The sequence below is a fragment of the Geotrypetes seraphini genome, chromosome 2 (genome assembly GCF_902459505.1).
Source record: "Geotrypetes seraphini chromosome 2, aGeoSer1.1, whole genome shotgun sequence".
NCBI classification, from domain to species: Eukaryota; Metazoa; Chordata; class Amphibia; order Gymnophiona; family Dermophiidae; genus Geotrypetes; species Geotrypetes seraphini.
The window spans coordinates 136,144,194-136,166,469 of record NC_047085.1 but is presented as its reverse complement, the minus strand read 5'-3'; the positions used below and the strand labels follow the sequence as shown (position 1 = coordinate 136,166,469).

The following is a 22,276-nucleotide window of genomic DNA, read 5'->3' as shown; positions in this document are numbered from 1 at the left end:
CAAGCATGTTTGGTACCCAGAGGGTATTCTCAAATACAACTTGTATCTCCAGCTGCCAGCATAGCTGATTGAAAACAGCTTAAAGAAAACGTATGTTATTTTGTTCCCAGCAGACACACGTCAGACTTTCTTTGAAATATATATACATAAATATAAGTAGTCTGTGGTGCTAATTTAGTCTTAAACCGTCACCTCACTTAAAACAATGTGCTTGACTAGTTCCCATCCTTTCTACACGTTAGAAATCATAAAAGTTTAAACATAATTGTAAAGACTCCTACCCGAGATAAATAGTACAAGTGGTGTGTGTGTGTGTATGTTTCTATACAGAAATATATAGTCTGAAATTATATATTCTGAAATAATATATATAGTTTGAAATTTCCCTGCAGAATTACACATTCTTAAAACAAAACTATATGAAAACATGTCTAAACAGTACAAAAAAGTTTTGTTTGCTAATGACTCCAGTAAAAGGATTTAATTGGTTTTACAATTTATTCTCTGAGAATTAAAGCGTTTTATGTAAAGATGCTGTCTTCCCCCCAAGCTCCCAGTACACCGACAGCACAGGCCAATGCACTTTCCCTTTAAGAGGCTTCGTCCAGACCTGAAGGCATGCAGGCAACACAGGGCAAATCCATTACCCTGAACCATCTCCTGCTAACAACATCCTAGTCACCGCCTCCAGACGTCTGTTCTCAGTAGCACGCTGTGCCTTTATAAACAGGAGGGCAAACTTGAACTAAAAAGGTTTCATTACAGTGATCCAGAAGACACAAAGAAGATGAGTCACCGATTCAGTACTGATATGCATATAAAGGAAGAATAAGAGAAAGAAAAAAAAGGCACCTTATTCGTTAAAACAAAAATCCCCTCGGGCAAAATCTACAGCGCCACAATGGCGTCTTTCATGAAAACGATCCAAAAGTGTGTTAAAAGCCAGATGCTTTAAAAGCATTAAGGAAAGGAGAAACCCCCCCCCCCCAGGCTTAATTGAACCTTTCCCCCATCAAAAAAAAAAAAAAAAAAGAAGGAAACTAGGCGCACTTTCTTTTTCGGCGGAAAGGTCGGAGGAGAGGGTGTCGGGGAGCAGCTATGAGGCTCCCAGATCCAGCGCACTGGAGCGCGAGACAGGAGAAAGGGCTGCAGCCAGTAGCAAAAAGCCTAAGCTCACGCGCACACCCAGGGCGAGGAAGCGGTTCCTCCGCCTGAGTTCCCCCTGCACCCCTCCTCCTCCCTTCACCACCATCGCCCTCTTCCCGCTGCAGTCTTTTCTTTCCTCTTTCTTCCTTTCTTCAGGACGTGATGATGAAAACACACAGAGAGAAAATGGGAGAGATTTGCCAGCAATTGTAGCGTGCTCCTATTGCTGGCACATGCGTAAAAGCAAGTTGCACCCGAAAGTCCCCAGCCGTACCATCCCTGGCAAAGAATAACAAACCGAAACCATCAGACCTTACCTGAAACATTGAAGAACAAAGTCTCTCTCTCTTTTTTCCCCAAACTTCCCCCTCTTATCTTTTTAAAAATCTCTCCTTTCCCTCTGATTTTCTCGTCGCGATCTGCTCCCCTTGCTACACCAGAGAGAAATGCAATAGCTTGGCTAAGGTAGAGAGAACAAAATACTGAGAATAGTTGCTCCAGGGCTTTGAAACCCCTCAAGGCAAGGATCAGGATACAATTAGCTCATGCCTCTACTGCTAGTCTAAATCAATCTCCAAAAGAAAAGTTAAATTAAATTAACTGGTCGCATTGTTATAGCCTTGATTTCCGTTTTGAATATCAATATGTAGATATATCATGTATTGTTTCAAATCCTTCCTTGTGTATATGTGTGGAAAACAGGCTCCTTCGAGCCTCCAACTTGCTTATTACTCTTCTCTTTCACAGAAAGGCTGATTTTAATCGTTGTGATTAGTTTTGATGTAAGGTTTCCGTGGGCGATTTCTGCAAATGGATGGAGTGTTTCTGTGCCAGAAGAGGGAAAAGCAGCAGATGACGGTAATTATAAGGATTATTGGATGTTTGTCTTTATTTGGCTGTAGATCCACGAGCTCACTGTGTCTCTAGTTGATCTGGCATTATCATTGTACTTAGGTCGTACAACTTGTTGACAAAGATCCTCCGACCCCATTTAATCAATTCCTTTGGTCACATAACTTTCCAAATAGCATTATAAAAATAAGGACAAGGAGACTTCTGTGCACCAATCAAGTCTGAATCAGTGCCTGGGGGTGATACACAAACTCATTTCAAATGTTCAGCCATGCAGAATTGCAGAAAAATTGAAGGCATTTTACCTTTTTTTTGTGAAAACAAAATTACAAGAAAAGAAAATTCACATATGCAAGTCCAAGAAAAGCTACCAATCATATTTCTTGTAAGCTGCTAGCAAATGAAACTTCTCCAGTTTTTATTGTCCATTGTTTTGGTATGTTTTTTTGTGCAATTTTTATCTTCCTTGTCATAATCCCCTTTCTCTTTCTGCCCCCCCCCCTCCCCCCCTCCCCCACACACTCACACTCAAAGTGGAAAAAGTGATGGCTATTTACTTGTATATTTTGAAATATCATAAATAAAAAAGTATTTTTAAAAATCATGGTTCTTGACTTGTAACAACAATGGCTAGAGACTAAAATGGCCCATCCAGTCTGCCCATTATAGTGATTAAAATTATAACTGCTGCTCAGTTCAGGTTACCTCCATCTTTTCTTTGAAGTGCAAAAAGTTATTTTGCTGCTGTTCAGAGATAAGATGCACAATGCTTGGTTTCCATATTTTTGCTCTTCACAAATTCCATAATAGCTTTGCCTCTTCCTGTTGTAGTGCAATCCAGGCATGCAGCTTCATTTCATGTTATTTAATGTCCTTCTCCGCTAAGGTTTATGTGTTTAGGATCTCAAGGCTGTTTCAGTGGAGATCCCAAACCAATTTTCTGCTATATCCTGGATCACCTTTGGTCTCTTTATATCAGGGGTGTCCAATCTGTGGCCCGAGGGCTGCATGCGGCCCCATAAAATATTTTGCGTGGCCCTGGTCGAGGGTGATGCAGTGTTTTCCTCTGCTGCCCCCGGGTGTTTACCGTCTTGCCGGCTCCCTCCTCTGTCTTGCTGCAGTGTTTGCGCAGCCCCAGAAACATTTTTTTCGGCCATTGCGGCCCAGGGAAGCCAAAAGGTTGGACACCCCTGCTTTATATCCTTATTGATATGGCCTCCAAAGCTGAACATTTTATTCCAAATGAGAACTTATCAGTAGCCTGTACAAAGCATTATAACCGCCTCCTTTCTGCTTATTGCACTTTTCTCTGTGCTGTCTGATCTTTTTCTGGATTATTTTTTTTTCACCAACTTATTGCACTGGCTAGATACCTTGAGATCATCAAACACACTCATTCATTTTTAAAAAAGCTGCTTGATCATTTGTTACACTAATTAAAAATAAGGATCCCCATTTTTAACACACCTGAAGGACCCTGAAACTGTCGGCGCAATGCGTGGTGGCAGTGAAGAATGCAAATAGAATGCTAGGCATGATAAAGAAGGTAATCACGAGTAGATCGGAGAAAGTAATAATGCCGCTTTATAGAGCGATGGTCAGACCACACTTGGAATACTGCGTCCAGCATTGGTCGCCATACCTAAAGAAGGATATAAAAATGCTGGAGAGGGTGCAGAGAGGAACAACAAAGCTAATAAAAGGTATGGAAAACTTGGAATATGAGGAACGACTTAAGAGACTGGGATTGTTCTCCCTTGAGAAGAGGAGACTGCGAGGGGATATGATCGAGACTTTCAAAATACTGAAAGGAATCGACAAAATAGAGTAGGAAAAAAAAATTATTTACAATATCCAATGTGACACGAACAAGAGGACATGGACTGAAGCTAAGGGGGACAAGCTCAGGGCAAATATCAGGAAGTTCTGCTTCACGCAACGAGTGGTGAACACCTGGAATGCTCTCCTAGAAGAGGTAATTGTGGAATCCACCGTTCTAGGATTTAAGGGTAAGCTAGATGTATATCCTTATGAGTGGCATAAAGTGATACGGGTAAGGGTAAACTAGATGCACATCTCCTTATGAGAAGCTTTGATTGATATGGGGACTAAAACTATGCCAGGGTACACCTGGCGGGGCCTCCGCGTGGACCTAGGGTCTGATCCGGAGATGGCAATTCATGTTCTTATGTTTTAGTGATGAGGGAGAGGATTCAAGATGGCACTGCACCTTGTGACATGGGCCACTAAAGTTTATGTTTATGTTTATTTAAGATTTGATATACTGCTCCTGCATTTTACTGACCTAAGCGGAACTAAAATGAAATTAGGTACTTGAGAAAACCTACCCTATCTATCACGAAGGCTCACAATCTAGCTAAAGTACCTGATAAACTAAAAATATGTAATAACAACATATACCGTATTTTCACGTAGATAACGCGCACCCGTGTAAAACGCGCACACGGGTATAGCACGCGGGAAACCGACATATATGTAAAAAAAAATTTATATACCGCGCACACCCGTATACCGTGCATGCTGCCCCGACTCTCCCGTCGCCGCCCGACTCTCCTTTCGCCCGCTCCGACTCTACTCTGGCCACCCCGACTCTCCTTTCCCCCGCCCCGACTCTCCTCTCCCCCTTGAAGTCCTGTCCCCACCCTGAAAGCCTGATGCCCCCCCCCGACGTCCGATTCACCCCCCCGCAGGACTGCTTGCACCCCCACCCCGAAGGACCGCTCGCACGCACTCCCACCCGCACCCCCACCCTAAAGGACCGCTCGCACCCCCACATCCTCCCGACCCCCCCCCCTCATCATGTAGAAGCTCCTACCGGTGTCCTGCTGCTTCCTCTTGGCGGTCCCGGCCCTTCTGTGAGCCCTGTGTCTGCGCTGCTTCATCTTCCGGCGGTCCCGCCCTATCTCTGACGTCAGAGAAAGGGCGGGACCACCGGAAGATGAAGCAGCGCAGACGCAGGGCTCACAGAAGGGTCGGGACCGCCAAGAGGAAGCAGCAGGACACCGGTAGGAGCTTCTACATGATGAAGGGGGGGGGTCGGGAGGCTGTGGGGGTGCGAGCGGTCCTTCAGGGTGGGGGTGCGGGTGCGTGCGAGCGGTCCTTCGGGGTGGGGGTGCGAGCGGTCCTGCGGGGGGGGGGGGAACTATGTAAAAAAAAATTTGTAAAACGCGCTCACGTGTATAACGCGCAAGGTTATGCACGGTTTGGGATTCTTGCCCAGAAATAGCTAAGAAGAAAAATTAAAAAAAAAAAAAAAAAAAAATTTAAATTGAATCAGGTTGGGCAGACTGGATGGACCATTCGAGTCTTTATCTGCCGTCATCTACTATGTTACTATGTTTGTAAAAACCGTGTATAACGCGCGCGTTATATGCGTGAAAATACAGTAATACATTTCCAAGATCAAAAATCAAAGAGATAGAAAATAGAAATAATGAAAGAAGATAAAAAATAAAATAAAACAAATTTAAGGACTCCTTTTACTAAGGCGCGCTAGCGGTTTTAGCACGCGTGCTAGACGCTAACGCCTCCATGACCTCTTATGTAATCCGCCTTGAACCGCAAGGTAATAGCAGAATAAAAGTCACTAATGTAATGTAATATACTTGCTCCGTCTCCCTCGGTACTGGCCCAGCCTGAACATGGCTCATTGAGGGTCCATGGTACCGATCCTCACCCTCCTTCTGGTACTAAGAGAGCATCAAAATCACATGGTACCAAATTTTGCTCTTCTGCTAAATCTACAGCTAAAAGAGCATTGAGATCTCATGGTACCAGATCCCATTCTTGACACAAATCAAGATCCACTCACTCTCGGTGTCAAACTTCTTCATCATCCTCGTTGGAGTGGTACTGACGTACTCATAAGAGTTCTTCTCAGTGCTCTCATCACCGCCATTCTCCTCCACCTGAGAGACATAGCTCTCCATACAAGTGAGTCTTTTGGAGTTGGACTAGTGGATTCAAATCTCTCAGTGCATGATGATACTGATCCTGAGCCCGAATTATCTGCTCCAGAATCATGCAGAATTCCATCAGATCTATTTCCTCCTCTGCCCAGATGCAGATCGCCTCCTGAATGATTGTCCTTCACAAAATTCATCTGGCAGATGGGAAAAGCTTTTCCAGTGAAACTAAAAACATAATCTGAATCAAGGGCGGAGCTCCTTGAAGTGCTGGAATTTGATGAAATACCTGAAGACCTCAAATAGACATGCCATCATTTGTTCAAGGATGCTATGTTTAAGAACTGGGAGACTCCTCTTACGCTTCCCATAACTCCTAGAAAAATTGACTCTCTGTATAGGATATAGTTATGTCCAGGTTTTGATAAGCCGCAACTCCAGCACCAGCCTTTACTGGTGGAGTCAGGCCTTAAAAAGTCTTCTAGCATATGAGTGTATGCCAGTGCGTCTCCAGGAAGGGAAGGTCACAAATTAGATAAGTTTGGACGCCGACTTTTCCAAAACTCTATGTTTGCTAGCAGGGTTCTTAGCTACAACTTTTTTTATGACCTGTTTCAAACAACTAGTTAAACACCTGTTTTTAAGCAGTTTATTCCACCTGATAATTTTCAGGAATTCCAGGAGACTACCCATAATCTCCTTCAGATTTGTAAGTTCATGGCTAGATCATTTTTTGATGCTTTCAACGTTACATCCAGGTTATCAGCTATGTCCATAGCCATAAGACAACTCGCCTAGCTTTGAGTTTCAGACCTTGAAATCAATGTCCAGGATCGCCTGGTGAATATCCCATGTTTGGGAGAGGAGTTGTTTGGGGATAAGGTCAAAGAAACAACGCAAAAGCTAACTCGACATCAGCAGAGCATGACTACTTTGTCTTCATCTAAGTCTGCCAAGTCTCAACCTTCCAAGTCTTATCAGAAGCAACAATATTCTGTTTACAAGAGGCACTATCCGGCAACCTCATCCTCTTCTAAGCCTCCACCTCAGAAGAGGCAGAAGATACAGCAGACTCAGAAACCTCAAACATCTGCAGCACAAAAATCGACCCAGTCTTTTTGACAGATTTCTGGGGAGCATAGACACAATTCATCCCACTCTGCCCCCTCCACAACCTATCAGGGGTCATCTTCTTTTATACCATTAGCGCTGGACACTTATTATAACTAAACTAAACCTTAAGATTATATACCGCATCATCTCCACGGAAGTAGAGCTTGGCACGGTTTACAAGAACTTAAAAAATAAGAAAGGAAGGGAAAAGGTTTACATAGTTTATAAATAGAGTGGAAAATAAGAGAAAAGAAATTACATGTTAGAGAAGAGCCAGGTTTTTAGTTGTTTGCGGAATAAATGGAGGGCGATCAGGTTCCGCAGAGGGGTAGTAAGGTCGTTCCAGAGACCTGTGATTTTGAATAGAAGTGATTTTCCCAGTTTACCTGTGTGAAGAATACCATGTAGGGAGGGGAAGGATAGTTTTAATCTTTGGACGGTCCTTGCGGAGTCAGGGCGCGAGGAGTTAAAGGAAAGTGGGATTAGGGATGGAAGGATGCCGTGAATAATCTTAAAAGCCAGGCAAGAGCATTTGAATTGGATTCTGGAAATCACTGGGAGCCAGTGAAGCTTGGCCAGGAGTGGGGAGACGTGGTCAGATTTACATTTTGCAAAGATCAGCTTGGCTGCAGTATTCTGAATAAGCTGTAGTCTTTGGAGACTTTTTTTTGTTAAGCAAAGGTAAATGGCATTGCAGTAGTCAAGGGTGGGCGGAGGGGCAGTGAAACCGAGGGAGGTGAGGAAGTCTTTGAAATCGGTTGCATCCTTGTTGGTGTTATCATCTAGGTGGAGGTTAATATCGCCAATGATCAATAGTCTCTGGAATTTTAGGAAGGCCCTTATTATGGTCTCTAGGACGAGTACGGAGGATTTGTTCCTGGGGATGGGTAGGCGGTAAAGTAGCAGGATGCCTAATGGGTAGGGATGGAGTTCGTCGTTGACTGAGTCAAGCAAGAATTCTAGTGATGTATGGCTGCCCTTTTCAAATGCTTGGGTTCTACAAGTCATATAGGAAGGTTATTCCCTACATTTCACTCAAGTCCTTCCAAACACCCCTCCAAGAGAGTCCTTTTTCAATTCTCAACAGACTTCCCTCCTTCTTCAGGAAATCGAGGCTCTTCTAAAACTCAAATCCATAGAGCCAGTTCCCCTTTGTCAGAGAAACCAGGGGTTCTACTGAAAGTACTTCCTAATTCCAAAGAAGACGGGAGGTCTTCATCCTATTCTTGACCTTCGAGTTTTTAACTTGTATTTTGTCAAAGAGAAGTTTTGCATGCCAGTCAGGTTTTCAAGATATCCATATTGAATTAGCATAAACTTGATTTACATACACTGCCTCCATTATATGAAAAATTATTTCATGCATATTTATTGTGGATATCTTGAAAACCTGACTGGCAAGGGGGTACTCCAGGACCAAGTTGAGAAACACTGTTCTAGACCTCAAAGAGGCATATACACATATCCCATTCATCTAGCCCACAGAAAGTATCTTCACATCAGTGTCTACCATCATCACCTTCAGTACAAGATGCTACCCTTTGGCCTAGCTGCATTGCCTCAAGCAGTCCAGTCAGCTGCATAGGCGACTAGAGCTCTTCTGGAACTTCTAGGATTCAAAGTAAACTATCAAAAGTCTTATCTTCAACCCACACAAATATTGGAGTTCATAGGAGCCGTACTCAACACCACTCTCTTACGAACTTACCTGCTCCAGCAGAGACAAGATACCTTGCTTCAACTTTGTAATCATATATCTACCTTCGGAAAATTTTAGCCAGAAAAATGATGCATCTCCTGGGACACAAGACATCCACAGTTCATATGACCCCTTCACCCATCTCCATCTCAGACAGTGGAATCTGGCATCTCAGTGGTCTCAAGCCATTGATCCACTATCCCAGTAGATCAGAGTTTCATCGCCTCTATGTAAGTCTCTCCAATGTTGGTTACAGCCAGCAAATCTATCCAGGGGTTTACTGTTCCACATACCTCCACATCAGCAAATACTCACAATAGATGCTTCCATGTATGCATGGGGAGCTCACCTCATCGGTCTGAGGACTCAGGGAGTCTGGTCCACCTGAGAGAGAGTACTGTACATCAACCTGCTAGAGCTTCAAGCAATCCTAAATGCTCTGAAAACTTTTCAGAATCGTCTTCTCAACCAAGTCCTCCTTGTCAGAATGGACAATCAAGTAGTAATATACTATATCACATTTGGAAATGGCCAATTTATTGAAATATTTTCCTCAAGGCAGTATATGTGCAAGGGAAGCAGAATGCTCTGGCTGACAGGCTCAGCAGATTCCTTCAGCCCCACGAGTGGACCCTCAATTCCAAGCTCTTGCGCCGCATCTCAATTTGGGGGACTCCTCAGATAGACCTATTTGCTTCTTCCAGCAATCACAATTTACCTAAATTCTGCTCTAGACAGTTCTCCCCACGTCGCCTGGAAGCAGATGCATTTCTTCTGGATTGATCTCACAAGTTCATATATGCATTTCCACCAATCCCTCTTGTTTCAAAGACATTGTTCAAACTCAAGCGAGAACCAGCCATCATGATTCTCATAGCCCATCGGTGGCCCTGCTACTTCAGCTGACTGTCAAAATATCCAATTCCATTACAGATCTCTGCTCACTCAGAGTCAAGCTTGGTAACTTTCAGCTTGAGCACGGAAGATTTTAGGGGTCCTTTTATCAAGGCGTGGTAGAGGTTTAACGCGCGGTATACCGCGCGTTAAACTGCCTACCGTGCTAGTCGCTAACGCCTCCATTGATGAGGCGTTAGTATTTTGGCTTGCTGCGGGGGTTAGTGCTTGATGAAATGTCCAAAGTGCTAACCCCCGTAGCGCACCTTGATAAAAGGAGCCCTTAGTCTCTTTCCCAGCTGAAGGCATAATAGCTGCTTCCAGAAAACCTACTACTAAAGTGGACATGCTGTACCGCTGGTGTAATCTTCATCACTTGGATCATATTCTCCATTCCTTTGGTGTTGGACTTCCTTCTGCATCTTTCCAATTCTAGGCTTAAAACCACTTCTGTCAGAGTTCACCTCAGTTCTATTAGCGCTTATAATGCCCTTTTCAATAATAACTCTCTAGCTACTCATCCAGGTTTATGAAAGGAATTTTGAACTCAAAACCTCCACTCAAACCACCTCCTGTTTTGGATCTCAGTGTAGTTTTCACTATCCTGATGAAGCCTCTTGCAACTACTCATCTTAAGTATCTTACTAGGAAAGTAGTCTTCTTGATCTGTGTAATCTCAGCTTGGTGAGTGAGTGAATTTCAAGCACTGGTCTGTGACCGACATGCATCACCTTACACTTATCCACGTTAAACCTCATTTGCCATGTTGCGGCCCATTTCATGAGCGTGTTTATGTCACATTGCAGGTCTTCGAGAGCCAGCATGGTTAAAAGGTAACGTGAAAGAGGCTATTAGAGCCAAAAAAACATCCTTTAAAGAATGGAAAAAGGATCTGAACGAAGAAAATAAGAGACACAAGCACTGGCAAGTTAGATGCAAAGCACTGATAAAGAAAGCTAAGAAATAATATGAAGAGAAACTTGCAAAAGAAGTAAAAACTCATAACAATTTTTTTTGATCAGAAGCAGAAAACCTGTGAGGAAATCCGTGGGCCATTGGATGATCAATGAGCAAAAGGGATACTCAGGGAGAATAATGCCATAACGGAAAGACTGAATGAACTCTTTGTTTTGGTCTTTATGGAAGAAGATATAAGAGATCTACCTGAACTGGAAATGGTTTTTAAGGGTGATGATGTGGAGTACCTGAAAGAAATCTCGGTGAATGTGCAAGATGTACTAAACCAAATCAACAAGTTAAAAAGATTCCGGAAGACTGGAAGGTGGCGAATGTTACGCCGATCTTCAAAAAAGGTTCGAGGGGAGATCTGGGAAATTACAGACTGGTGAGTCTGACCTCGGTACCGGGAAAGATGGTAGAGGTGCTGATAAAGGACCGCATCATTGATCACCTTGATGGGCATGGTCTGATGAGGACCAGCCAGCACGGTTTCAGCAAAGGCAGATCTTGTTTGACAAACTTGCTGCACTTCTTCGAGGGAGTAAACAGGCAGATAGACAAGGATGACCCGGTTGACATTATATATCTGGATTTTCAGAAGGCGTTCAATAAGGTTCCACATGAATGACTACTTCGGAAAATTGCGAGCCATGGAATCGAGAGTGAAATACTCACGTGGATTAAAAACTGGCTGGAGCATAGGAAACATAGAGTGAGGGTAAATGGACAATACTTGGACTGGAAGAGCGTCACCAGTGGGGTGCCACACTGCTCGATGCTTGGACCCATGCTCTTCATCATGTTTATAAATGATCTGGACATTGGTCCGACGAGTGAGGTGATTAAATTTGCAGACAATATGAAGTTATTCAAAGTAGTGAAGACAAAGGGGGATTGCAAAGATCTGCATGTCAGTAACAAAAATCTCATGCATGAATACAGGATGTCCGGGGTGGTACTTGGAGAGACCTCCCAGGAAAGAGACTTGGGAGTTCTGATCGAAAAGTCGATGAAGCCGTCCACGCAATGCACGGTGGTGGCGAAAAGGGCAAACAGAATGCTAGGAATGATAAAGAAGGGGATCACGAACAGATCGGAGAAGGTTATCATGCCGTTGTATCAGGCCATGGTGCGCTCTAACCTGGAGTACTGCGTCCAGAACTGGTCACCGTACATGAAGAAGGACACAGTAGTACTCGAAAGGGTCCAGAGATGAACGACTAAAATGGTTAAAAGGCTGGAGGAGTTGCCGTACAGTGAGAGATTAGAGAAAATGGGCCTCTTCTCCCTTGAAAAGAGGAGACTGAGAGGGGACATGATCAAAACATTCAAAATACTGAAGGGAATAGACGTAGCAGATAAAGACAGATTGTTCACCCTCTCCAAGGTAGGGAGAACGAGAGGGCACTCTCTAAAGTTAAAAGGGGATAGATTCCGTACAAACATAAGGAAGTTATTCTTCACCCAGAGAGTGGTAGAAAACTGGAACGCTCTTCCGAAGTCTGTTATAGGGGAAAACACCCTCCAGGGATTCAAGACAAAGTTGGACAAGTTCCTGCTAAACTGGAAAGTACGCAGGTGAGGCTGGACTCATTTAGAGCACTGGTCTTTGACCTAGGGGCCGCCATGTGAGACGACTGCTGGGCACGATGGACCACTGGTCTGACCCAGTAGCGGCAATTCGTATGTTCTTATGAGTCAGTAATATATCATGTTTTGATACATACCAAATGCCCCAAGTGGATGTTAGTGGAAGAGTTGGGGGTGGGGGCTCAATTTCTGTCCACTCTGGACTTTACAAAGCAATATTGGCAGATTCCCCTATAAGAGATATCCAGAGAAAAAAACAATCTTTATTACCCATCAGGGGCTATATCAGTTCAAAGTCCTCCCTTTGGGCTCCATGGGGCTCCTGCGAAATTTGAGCAGGTGATAAATCAGGTACTACTCAGCCCCTATCAGGCTAATATAAGTACACATTGCATCATCCTAAATAAAAAAAAATTAATTTCTTTTTGTACCTTAGTTGTCTGGCCACTTAATTTTCTCTGCTTTCTATCTTCTTTTCATTATCTTTCCAAAGGTCCTCCTATCCATATGTCATTTTTTTCTCTCCATCTGGCTTCTTCACCTTTTCTTCTATATCCAGCGCTAACACTGAACTGTTCCTTCCAGCATTCTTCCATTTAGATTTAGATTTCATTCATTCATATCATCCATATCTTCCTCTTATTATTGCATCTGCCTACAACTTTCATCTCTTTCCCTCACCCTGGCTTTCCTATTCTCCTTATCCTTATTCTCCAATATTTCACTAACTGTTCCCTCACACCTTGCCATCTAGCTTCTTTCTCTCTACCACCTTCCATCCAACATCTCTTGTTTTTCTCTTCCTCTTTCACCAGCATTGCCCATGTCTATCTCTCTGTCTCTGTGATGCAGCATTTCCCTTGTTTTTCGCTCTCTTCTCCACCCAGCATTACCCAATATTTTTCTCCCCCATGTAGTATTACCTCTGTCTCTCTTTTTCTCCCCATGCTATCCATCATCTGTCTATCTACCACCACCCTTAATCAGCATTGCCCCTATGTCTCTCCCTCTCACCAACAGTGTCTTTCACTCTCTCTGCTCCCTGGCACTGCTCTTGTCTTTCTCTTCCCCCAACACTTTTTCTGTTTCTCACCTTGCCCCCTCAGCACTGCTCCTATCTCTCTCTCTCTCTCTCTCTGACCCTCCACCCAGCACTGTTCCTTCTCTCTCTCTTTCTCTGCACTCCCAACACTACACCTGTTTCTATCCTTGCCCTCCCGGTACTGCTCTTGCCTCTCTCTCTCTACCACCACCACCCCTGCACTTCTCCTGTTTCTCTCCCTAACTCCCACTCAGCACTGTTCCTGCCTTTCTCCCTGACCATCCCCAACACTGTTCCTTCTCTCTTCCTGACCCTCCTGGCCACCCACCAGATCCATAGTAGTTGTTTTTTTCTCCATTTAGTAATCTTTGCCAAGCCAGGTAGAAATTATTGCAATGTTGCATGGAACCCCCAGATCTCTACAATCTTTAGCAGCTTCCTCTGGGCCAGCCCTGCATCCTCTGAAAGCGGATGTTATATTGGAGGAGGTGGGGCCAGTCTAAGGAAACAACCAAAGCATGCAGAGAGCTAGGTCTCACATGGCTTTACTATAATTAATACCATGGAACCGGCAGAGTTAGCTAAACGGAGAGAAAAATTACTACTGTATGCGGGTGGGCGATTTAGGGGGAAAATATGGGGATAGCACCAGGAAGGCAGCGGGTAGGAAAACTCATTTTTTGGGCTGGGGAGGCTTAGCCTCCTCATGCCTCTTATATCAGGTGCTTATGTTACCAGATACTTATGACCTGAATTAACCACTGTAGGAAATAGGATACTGGGCTTGATGGACCTTCAGTTTGACCTAGTATGGCAATGTTTATGTTCTTATGCATGGTGATTGCAGCCCGGGTTATAGTCACTAGCAGCTGAAACTAGCATGTCGAATATTTCACATCCATCCACAATGCTCTTCCTTTTCTACTGCCTCCTGCTTCCACTACAGCCCTTTCTGTCCCCTTTCTACTGGTCTTCATCTGAATATGATGATGTTATAAACACAGATGAAGAGGGAGAAAGAATGAGAGATTTTCTAGAAACTGCAGCATGCTCCTGTTGCTGAACCATTCATAATTGCAAACTGCATATTAAAATCCCTAGCTATGCCATCCTTATTTTTTTTTAAAAAATTCTAAACTGTCAGGCTGTAGCTGAAACACTGAAGATGAAGTGTCTGTTTTTTCAACTTCCCTCCTTTGCCTATTTTTCTCACTCCTTTCCCTCTGGTTCACTATACCAAAAGAGAAATATAGTAGCTTGGCTAAGGTAGGCAGAACAAAATACTGAATATAATTGCCCCAGGGCTTTGAAGCCCTTCAAGCCAAGGATCAGGATACAATTAGCTCATGCTTTTACGAGAGCTAGTCTGTCAATCTGCAAAGAAAAGTTTAATTAACTGGTTGTGCTGCTATAGCCTTGATCATCTTAAAGATGCTTTGAATATCAATATGTAGATTATATTACTTTAGTATTTATGGATCGCTAATATGCCTCAGAAAGAGTTCAATGCTATTTACATGTATTGTTATATAACATGTATTGTTGCAGATTCATGTATATATGTGGGAAAAGGCTTTTTGCAGCCTCCAACTTGCTTATTACTTTTCTCTTGCACAGAAAAGCTGATTTTAATCATTGTGATTAGTTTTGATGTAAGGTTTCCGTGGGCAATTTCTGCAAATGGATGGAGTGTTTCTTTGCCAGAAGAAGGAAAAGCAGCAGATGATGGTAATTATGAGGATTGTCAGATGAATTTTTTTTTTTTTTTTAGCTCCATGAGCTTACTCTCTCTAGTTGACCTGACATTGTCATTCTGCTAAGGTCATACAACTTGTTGATAAACATAATCCCCACTACCCCTCCCCCACTCCCATTTGATCAAAGGATATGTGATAATCTGGCAGTGGTACAGCACATTTTCTATTCCTTTGGCTATATAACTTCCAAAGTGACGTTATAAAAATAAGCACAAGGAGACTGCTTTGCCCCAATCAAGTTTGAATCAGTGCCTGGGGGAGATGCACAGACTCATTTCAAATGTTCAACCATGCAGAATTGCAGAAAGATTGAAGGCATTTTGTTGCTTTTTTTTCTGAAAAACAAAATTAAAAGAAAAGATATTCTCATATACAAGTCCAAGATACCTACCAATTATGTTTGCTATCAGCAGATATTACTGTTGATGTTTTGTGTTCCATCTCCCTCCTATGACTGTCCACCTACAAATACATTTAAAAAATGTGTGATTTTTATGCATACAATAGCTATTGCTAAAAATCTCTAGAGTTGATTGTTTTCTGTATCACATGGATGGTTAGGATATTTTAGAAGTTCCTTGAGCTTTGTTTTCATTAATTAGAAAGTAATATTGGTCAGCTCTTCAAAGCTCAGCTTATATTAGTGCCATTTCCAAGTAGCATTCTTTTTGATACGGTATCTATTTGAGAACGTCACACTCCATTACTTTAGAAGAGTCTGCTGACATTTCTTGTAAGAAAAGACTAGGCTTTAAGGGCAAATATGCTCAATAAAGCTCTTAATAGAAGTAGACATTTTTGTCAGACATTTTTTTTTCTTTACTAAATAGAAACACAGAAAATAGAAAATTGAGATCTTTATTGGATCCAAGATGGTGGCAGGCTAGAAGCGCTGAGGGAATTGTTCTGAAGACTTGCTCCTCTAAATAACAGCATTTTTCTTCTATCACAAAACATACCTGTTGAGGATGCCGAAGCGAAGGAGCCTGAGCGCAGCTGGCACTTGCCAATGCCCCGGGGTACCCGTGCTTGGTAATATTGAGGAATTTTTCCGATGAATGCAGGGAATCTCGACAACGTCAGAGAGCAGCCTGCTGAGGGTGCACGGAGCAGGCTGGACCATTGCTGATCCTCCAGAGCTGGAAACAAAACTTAGCCCCGATGTGACGGTACCACCCCCGCAGCCTCAAACTACCAGCTCTCTAAGGGGTGTGGAAGCCCCGGATGTCGTAGCATTTCACTCCCCTGAGGCAAGCATTATTACTTCGGGGAGCTTGGAGGTTAGAGCTCTGACTTCAGGGAAGCCAATTGAAGATTTTGAGGCAGATTCAGCATCGGAGATGGGACTGAACCAGGGAGGAAAACAACAAAAAATTTCTACAGATTGGTGAGCACTCTGCTACTTCTCAATTTAATATTTCCTTGGATAAACCTGCAGAGGTAACCCTAGATTCGTTATGGGATCTTATGGTTGGTCTGGTGAAGGGAAATTTACTGAGCATTCTAAGGAATTAAAGGATTTAAAATTTGAACTGACTGCTTCTAATTATTCAGAAACTTGAACAGGAAATAAAAAACTGTAAACAGTTACAAGAAACATTGGTGAGAGATAATATTAATCTCAGGAGAAAAATGGAGATTCTTGAGAACAATTCTCATTATAACAACTTACGATTGATTAATTTCCCTAGGCTTACATCGGTAATGCCTAGGGAAATGCTTAAAAGATATTTGTTAGAAATCTTGGAAATTCCAGAAGAAACAATGCCACCATTTTCTCGGGTATATTATAAACCTGATAAAAATCAATTTCAACAAAAAAGGGCTCTAGACCAAGAGCCAATGAATATCTCAGATTTGTAGAGTCTTCTGATAATGAGGCAGCAGTAGCATCCACCTTGATCATATCTTTAGCTCTTTCAATTGATAAAGTTTGGCTGATGAAACTTTTCTTTAAAAATAGACAGAAAGAGTTTATTGGTTTTAAAGTACAAATGTTCCCTGATCTCTCACGAGAGACGCAGAGGTGCCATTGCGAGTTTCTTTTGATGAAGCCAGGGGTTATATCTTTAGGTGCTACTTTTTATTTTCGTCACTCTTGTAAGTGCATAGTGTATATGTTAAATATGTTTTCTTCGAGCCTAGTCAGTTGACAGCATTTTTGTCATTATCCCGCCTGGGAACTGAAAAGTCTTGAGCCCAATTGGTTTATTATATGAAACTCTCAACTCAGTTCTATCACCTATAGTATGCTTTAAATATGTGTTTAAATATTTTCTTAAATCTCGCTAAATTTCATTATCTTGGATCCTAAGAGGACTGGAGCATTATTAGCTAAAGTCATTTTCTTTTCCTTTTTTTTCTGTGAGCATTATGCTTTAAAACTTCATTGAAATATGTAATTGCTAACTTGCTTTCTGTAAACTGTATACTTGGTGTTTATGTTTTCAAAAATTAATACATTAAATTAATACAAAAATTAATACATTAAATTAATACATTAAAATTAATACATTAAATTAATACAAAAATTAATACATTAAAAAAAAAAGAAAATAGGAAATCGCCCCTTCATCAGTTGGCAGTTAAGTAATTTTGTGTAACCCCCTTACACTAATCTTATTACTTAAAATTACACAGTCAGATAATTTTCTGTAGTGACCATGGACATTAATATTTTGTAGCTATGGTTTCTTAAATTTGAGAATCAGACTTTTCACTCCTGATTGCAGATGAAAGCACAGGTGGATACTATACTGCCATAGTAGGAATTCTTAGAAGTTGTTCATGGCTTGTAAATATTACTATTACTACTACTATGGTACTAATATTGGTACTTAATATCTTCTCAGGATTTTTATTTGTGCAATCAGTTGTTTTGAATAGGGATAGACTACATTAACATGTGGTATCAGCATTGGTTCAGCCTATATTATACTTGGTACCGAGTGTTTCATCACTTGGAATCATATTCACTTTAGTCTATACTACAAGCATAGCATTGATTGACAGTTCCACAGTGATCAGTGCAGTGGCTTAGTAAGGGGTGTATGTGTTTGGGGGGGGTCCAACCCAGGCACCATGTTGGTGGGGGTGCCGGCACTCCTTCTCCTCTCCTCCCCTCCCCCACCTCTTCCCACTCCTCGCCACATGCGTGTGCCCCTTTCCTTCCCCCATACCTCTAGTTCATCACCATAAGCAACAACTTTAACGCGCTCTGCACGACCGCATCATCTCTCCCGCTGACGCCATTTCTGGGTGCTGCATATAGGAAGTGATGTCAGCAGGAGAGACGGTGGGGTCACAAGGAGCATGTTGAAGTTCTTGTTGCTCTTGGTGGTGAACATCTAGAGCAGTGTCTTGCAAACTTTTCCCGCTGGCGGCACACTAAAACCAGGTCTACGCTTGCATATCCACTCTACCTGCTCACAGAAAGTATTTTTGCTTTCAAGTTGGATCTCAACACTTCCAATATAAAGTCTTGCCCTCCAGACTGGCTTCAGCCTCTCAACTCTTCACAAAAAGCCTAGTTGTAGTGGCGGCAGCTCTTCACTCATGGGGCTTTCACGTATTTCCCTACTTGGACAATTGGTGGTCAAAGTGTCATCATTTCAACTAGCTCAGCATGCTATGATTTCAATAGTTCATCTACTGGTGCTCCTTGGGTTTGCCATGAAATAACAAAAGTCACAGCTACACCCATATCAGACCCTGGAGTTCATAGGAGCTCTATTAGACACTACACAAGGTCAAGGTATTCTTCTGGTGCAGAGAGTCGACAATTTGATTCACCTATCTCAAGGAATCTTCACCCTTCCATGCATTACTGCAAGTCAGATGCTACAGCTTCTTGGTCACATGGCGACCACAGTTCACGTCATCCTGTTTGCATGACTTCACCTCAGAATCCTAAAATGGACCCTCAAGCCTAAAATGGCCCCTCAAGCCATGAGACATCTATCTGCTCCAAACCAAGTCATCCGGAATCTCTGCCACTCTTTCCATTGATGGATGGCATCTCACAATCTTACTCAAGATCTTCACTTTCAGCCCCATGCCACTAAAAACTCCTAGCTACAGAGGCTTTGATGTTAGGATCAGGTACTCACCTGGATAGCTTCCACACTTAAGGACTAATAACAAACACTCCATATCAATCTCCTAGAACTATGATTGATAGGGTTGAGGCCCTTTTGAACTTTGGTGTGGCAGCCTATTAAAAATGGACAGATATGTGGTAAAATGGGCAAGCATGAAAAATAAAATAGCCATTATATTTTCCTCCCATTGCTCTGGATTTACTAGTCAGGGTTTGATTTATAAGATAAGGATCTAATCCAAGGGCAGAAGTAAAGGGTTTATAAATGGCTATATAAAATTACAATTGGATAAGCCAGAACACAAACCAGATAAAACAAATATGGGATAATATATTGATCTAAATATGTGTTTTGTGCTGAGGTCACTGGAAACAGGAGTAGGCCTTCTCTCAGGTCACTAGAATTAATATATAAGCTCTGTTGAAGACCAGAGCAGATACACCCAGGCTGTAGCTTAGTTTTATGAAGTTCCATTGTTTCAATGTGTGCCCAGTCTGGTCTCCAAAGACCTGTGGCAGATAAGGTTTGGCTTTTGACCTGGTTGCTATTGAGATGGACTTTTACATAGTAACATAGTAGATGACGGCAGATAAAGACCCGAATGATCCATCCAGTCTGCCCAACCTGATTCAATTTAAATTTTTTAATTTTTTCTTCTTAGCTATTTCTGGGCAAGAATCCAAAGCTTTACCCTGTACTGTGCTTGGGTTCCAACTGCCGAAATCTCTGTTAAGACTTACTCCAGCCCATCTACACCCTCCCAGCCATTGAAGCCCTCCCCAGCCCATCCTCCTTCAAACGGCCATATACAGACACAGACCGTGCAAGTCTGCCCAGTACTGGCCTTAGTTCAATATTTAATCTTATTTTCTGATTCTAGATCCTTTGTGTTCATCCCACGCTTCTTTTACTCTCCACCACCTCTTTCGGGAGCGCATTCCAGGCATCCACCACCCTCTCCATAAAGTAGAATTTCCTAACATTGCCCCTGAATCTACCACCCCTCAACCTCAAATTATGTCCTCTGGTTTTACCATTTTCCTTTCTCTGAAAAAGATTTTGTTCTACGTTAATACCCTTCAAGTATTTGAACGTCTGAATCATATCTCCCCTGTCTCTCCTTTCCTCTAGGGTATACATATTCAGGGCTTCCAGTCTCTCCTCATACGTCTTCTGGCGCAAGCCTCCTATCATTTTCATCGCCCTCCTCTGGACCGCCTCAAGTCTTCTTACGTCCTTCACCAGATATGGTCTCCAAAACTGAACACAATACTCCAAGTGGGGCCTTACCAATGACCTGTACAGGGCCATCAACACCTTCTTCCTTCTACTGACTACGCCTCTCTTTATACAGCCCAGCATCCTTCTGGCAGCAGCCACTACCTTGTCACACTGTTTTTTCACCTTTAGATCTTCGGACACTATCACCCCAAGGTCCCTCTCCCTGTCCGTGCATATCAGCTTCTCTCCTCCCAGCATATACGGTTCCTTCCTATTATTAATCCCCAAATGCATTACTCTGCATTTCTTTGCATTGAATTTTAGTTGCCAGGCATTAGACCATTCCTCTAACTTTTGCAGATCCTTTTTCATATTTTCCACTCCCTCTTCGGTGTCTACTCTGTTACAAATCTTGGTATCATCTGCAAAAAGGCACACTTTTCCTTCTAACCCTTCAGCAATGTCACTCAAACATATTGAACAGGATTGGCCCCAGCACTGATCCCTGAGGGACTCCACTACTCACCTTTCCTTCCTTTGAGCGACTTCCATTAACCACCACCCTCTGGCGTCTGTCCGACAGCCAGTTTCTGACCCAGTTCACCACTTTGGGTCCTAACTTCAGCCCTTCAAGTTTGTTCAACATCCTCCTATGAGGAACTGTATCAAAGGCTTTGCTGAAATCCAAGTAAATTATGTCCTCGATCCAGCTCTCTGGTCACCCAATCAAAAAATTCAATCAGGTTCGTTTGGCACGATTTACCTTTTGTAAAGCCTTGTTGCCTCGGATCCTGTAACCCATTAGATTCAAGGAAGTACACTATCCTTTCTTTCAGCAAAACTTCCATTATTTTTCCAACAACTGAAGTGAGGCTCACCGGCCTGTAGTTTCCTGCTTCATCCCTGTGACCACTTTTATGAATAGGGACCACATCCGCTCTCCTCCAATCCCCAGGAATCACTCCCGTCTCCAGAGATTCGTGCGGCCGCTCTCCACTTTAGCCGTTATATTAAACCAAACCGTTTGATGATCGCTACTTCCCAGGTGAGCACCCACTCGAACATTAGAGATACTTTCTCCATTTGTGAGGACCAGATCCAATATCGCTTTTTCCCTTGTGGGTTCCATCACCATTTGTCTGAGCAGAGCCTCTTGAAAGGCATCCACAATCTCCCTACTTCTTTCCGATTCTGCAGACGGAACATTCCAGTCCGCATCCGGTAGGTTGAAATCTCCCAACAGCAGAACCTCCTCTTTCCTTCCAAACTTTTGGATATCCACAATCAGATCCTTATCAATTTGCTGCGATTGAGTCAGAGGTCTGTAGACTACACCCACATAGATAGAAGTTCCATCTTCTCTTTTCAGAGCAATCCATATCGCTTCTTCCTCTCCCCAGGTCCCTTGCATTTCGGTCGCTTGGATATTGATCTTTACATAGAGAGCTACTCCTCCACCTTTTTGACCATCTCTGTCCTTCCTAAAAAGATTATATCCCGGTATGTTTGCATCCCATCCATGTGATTCACTGAACCATCTCTCTGTGATAGCGACAATATCTAGATCTGCCTCTAACATCAGGGCTTGCAGATCATGAACTTTGTTGCTTAGACTGCGAGCATTTGTGGTCATCGCTTTCCAGCTATTTTTCAGCGATAATCTCCTTTTTCGTATGGATTTTTGTTTCGTTTCACTTTCCATTGCAATACTAAGAAATGAGTTGCTGATATTGCTTATATTGCTTTTCTCTAAAATGTAACCACTCCCTCCCTCTCCACCCTACTTAGTCCCCTCCTTCTTTCCTTTCCACCAAGCCCTTCTTCCTCCCTTTGGAGTTCCTTTCTTTAGTAATTCCTGTAAACCGTGTAGAGCTCTACTTCCGTGGAGATGATGCGGTATACAAACTTAAGGTTTAGTTTAGTTTAGTTTATATTGCAGTCTTTACTACTATCACATCTTTTCTTTTGCCGGGGGT

The 22,276-nt window shown here is 42.7% G+C and overlaps 1 long non-coding RNA gene across 1 annotated transcript; it reads left to right on the top strand.

Moving 5' to 3' along the window:
• The first annotated feature begins 1,075 nt into the window (after window positions 1-1,075).
• On the top strand, window positions 1,076-16,165 carry LOC117353423. The gene is made up of 4 exons (XR_004537935.1): window positions 1,076-1,611; window positions 1,894-2,004; window positions 14,868-14,950; window positions 15,810-16,165. It is a non-coding gene; the product is annotated as an uncharacterized LOC117353423 (long non-coding RNA).
• The last annotated feature ends 6,111 nt before the right edge of the window (window positions 16,166-22,276 follow it).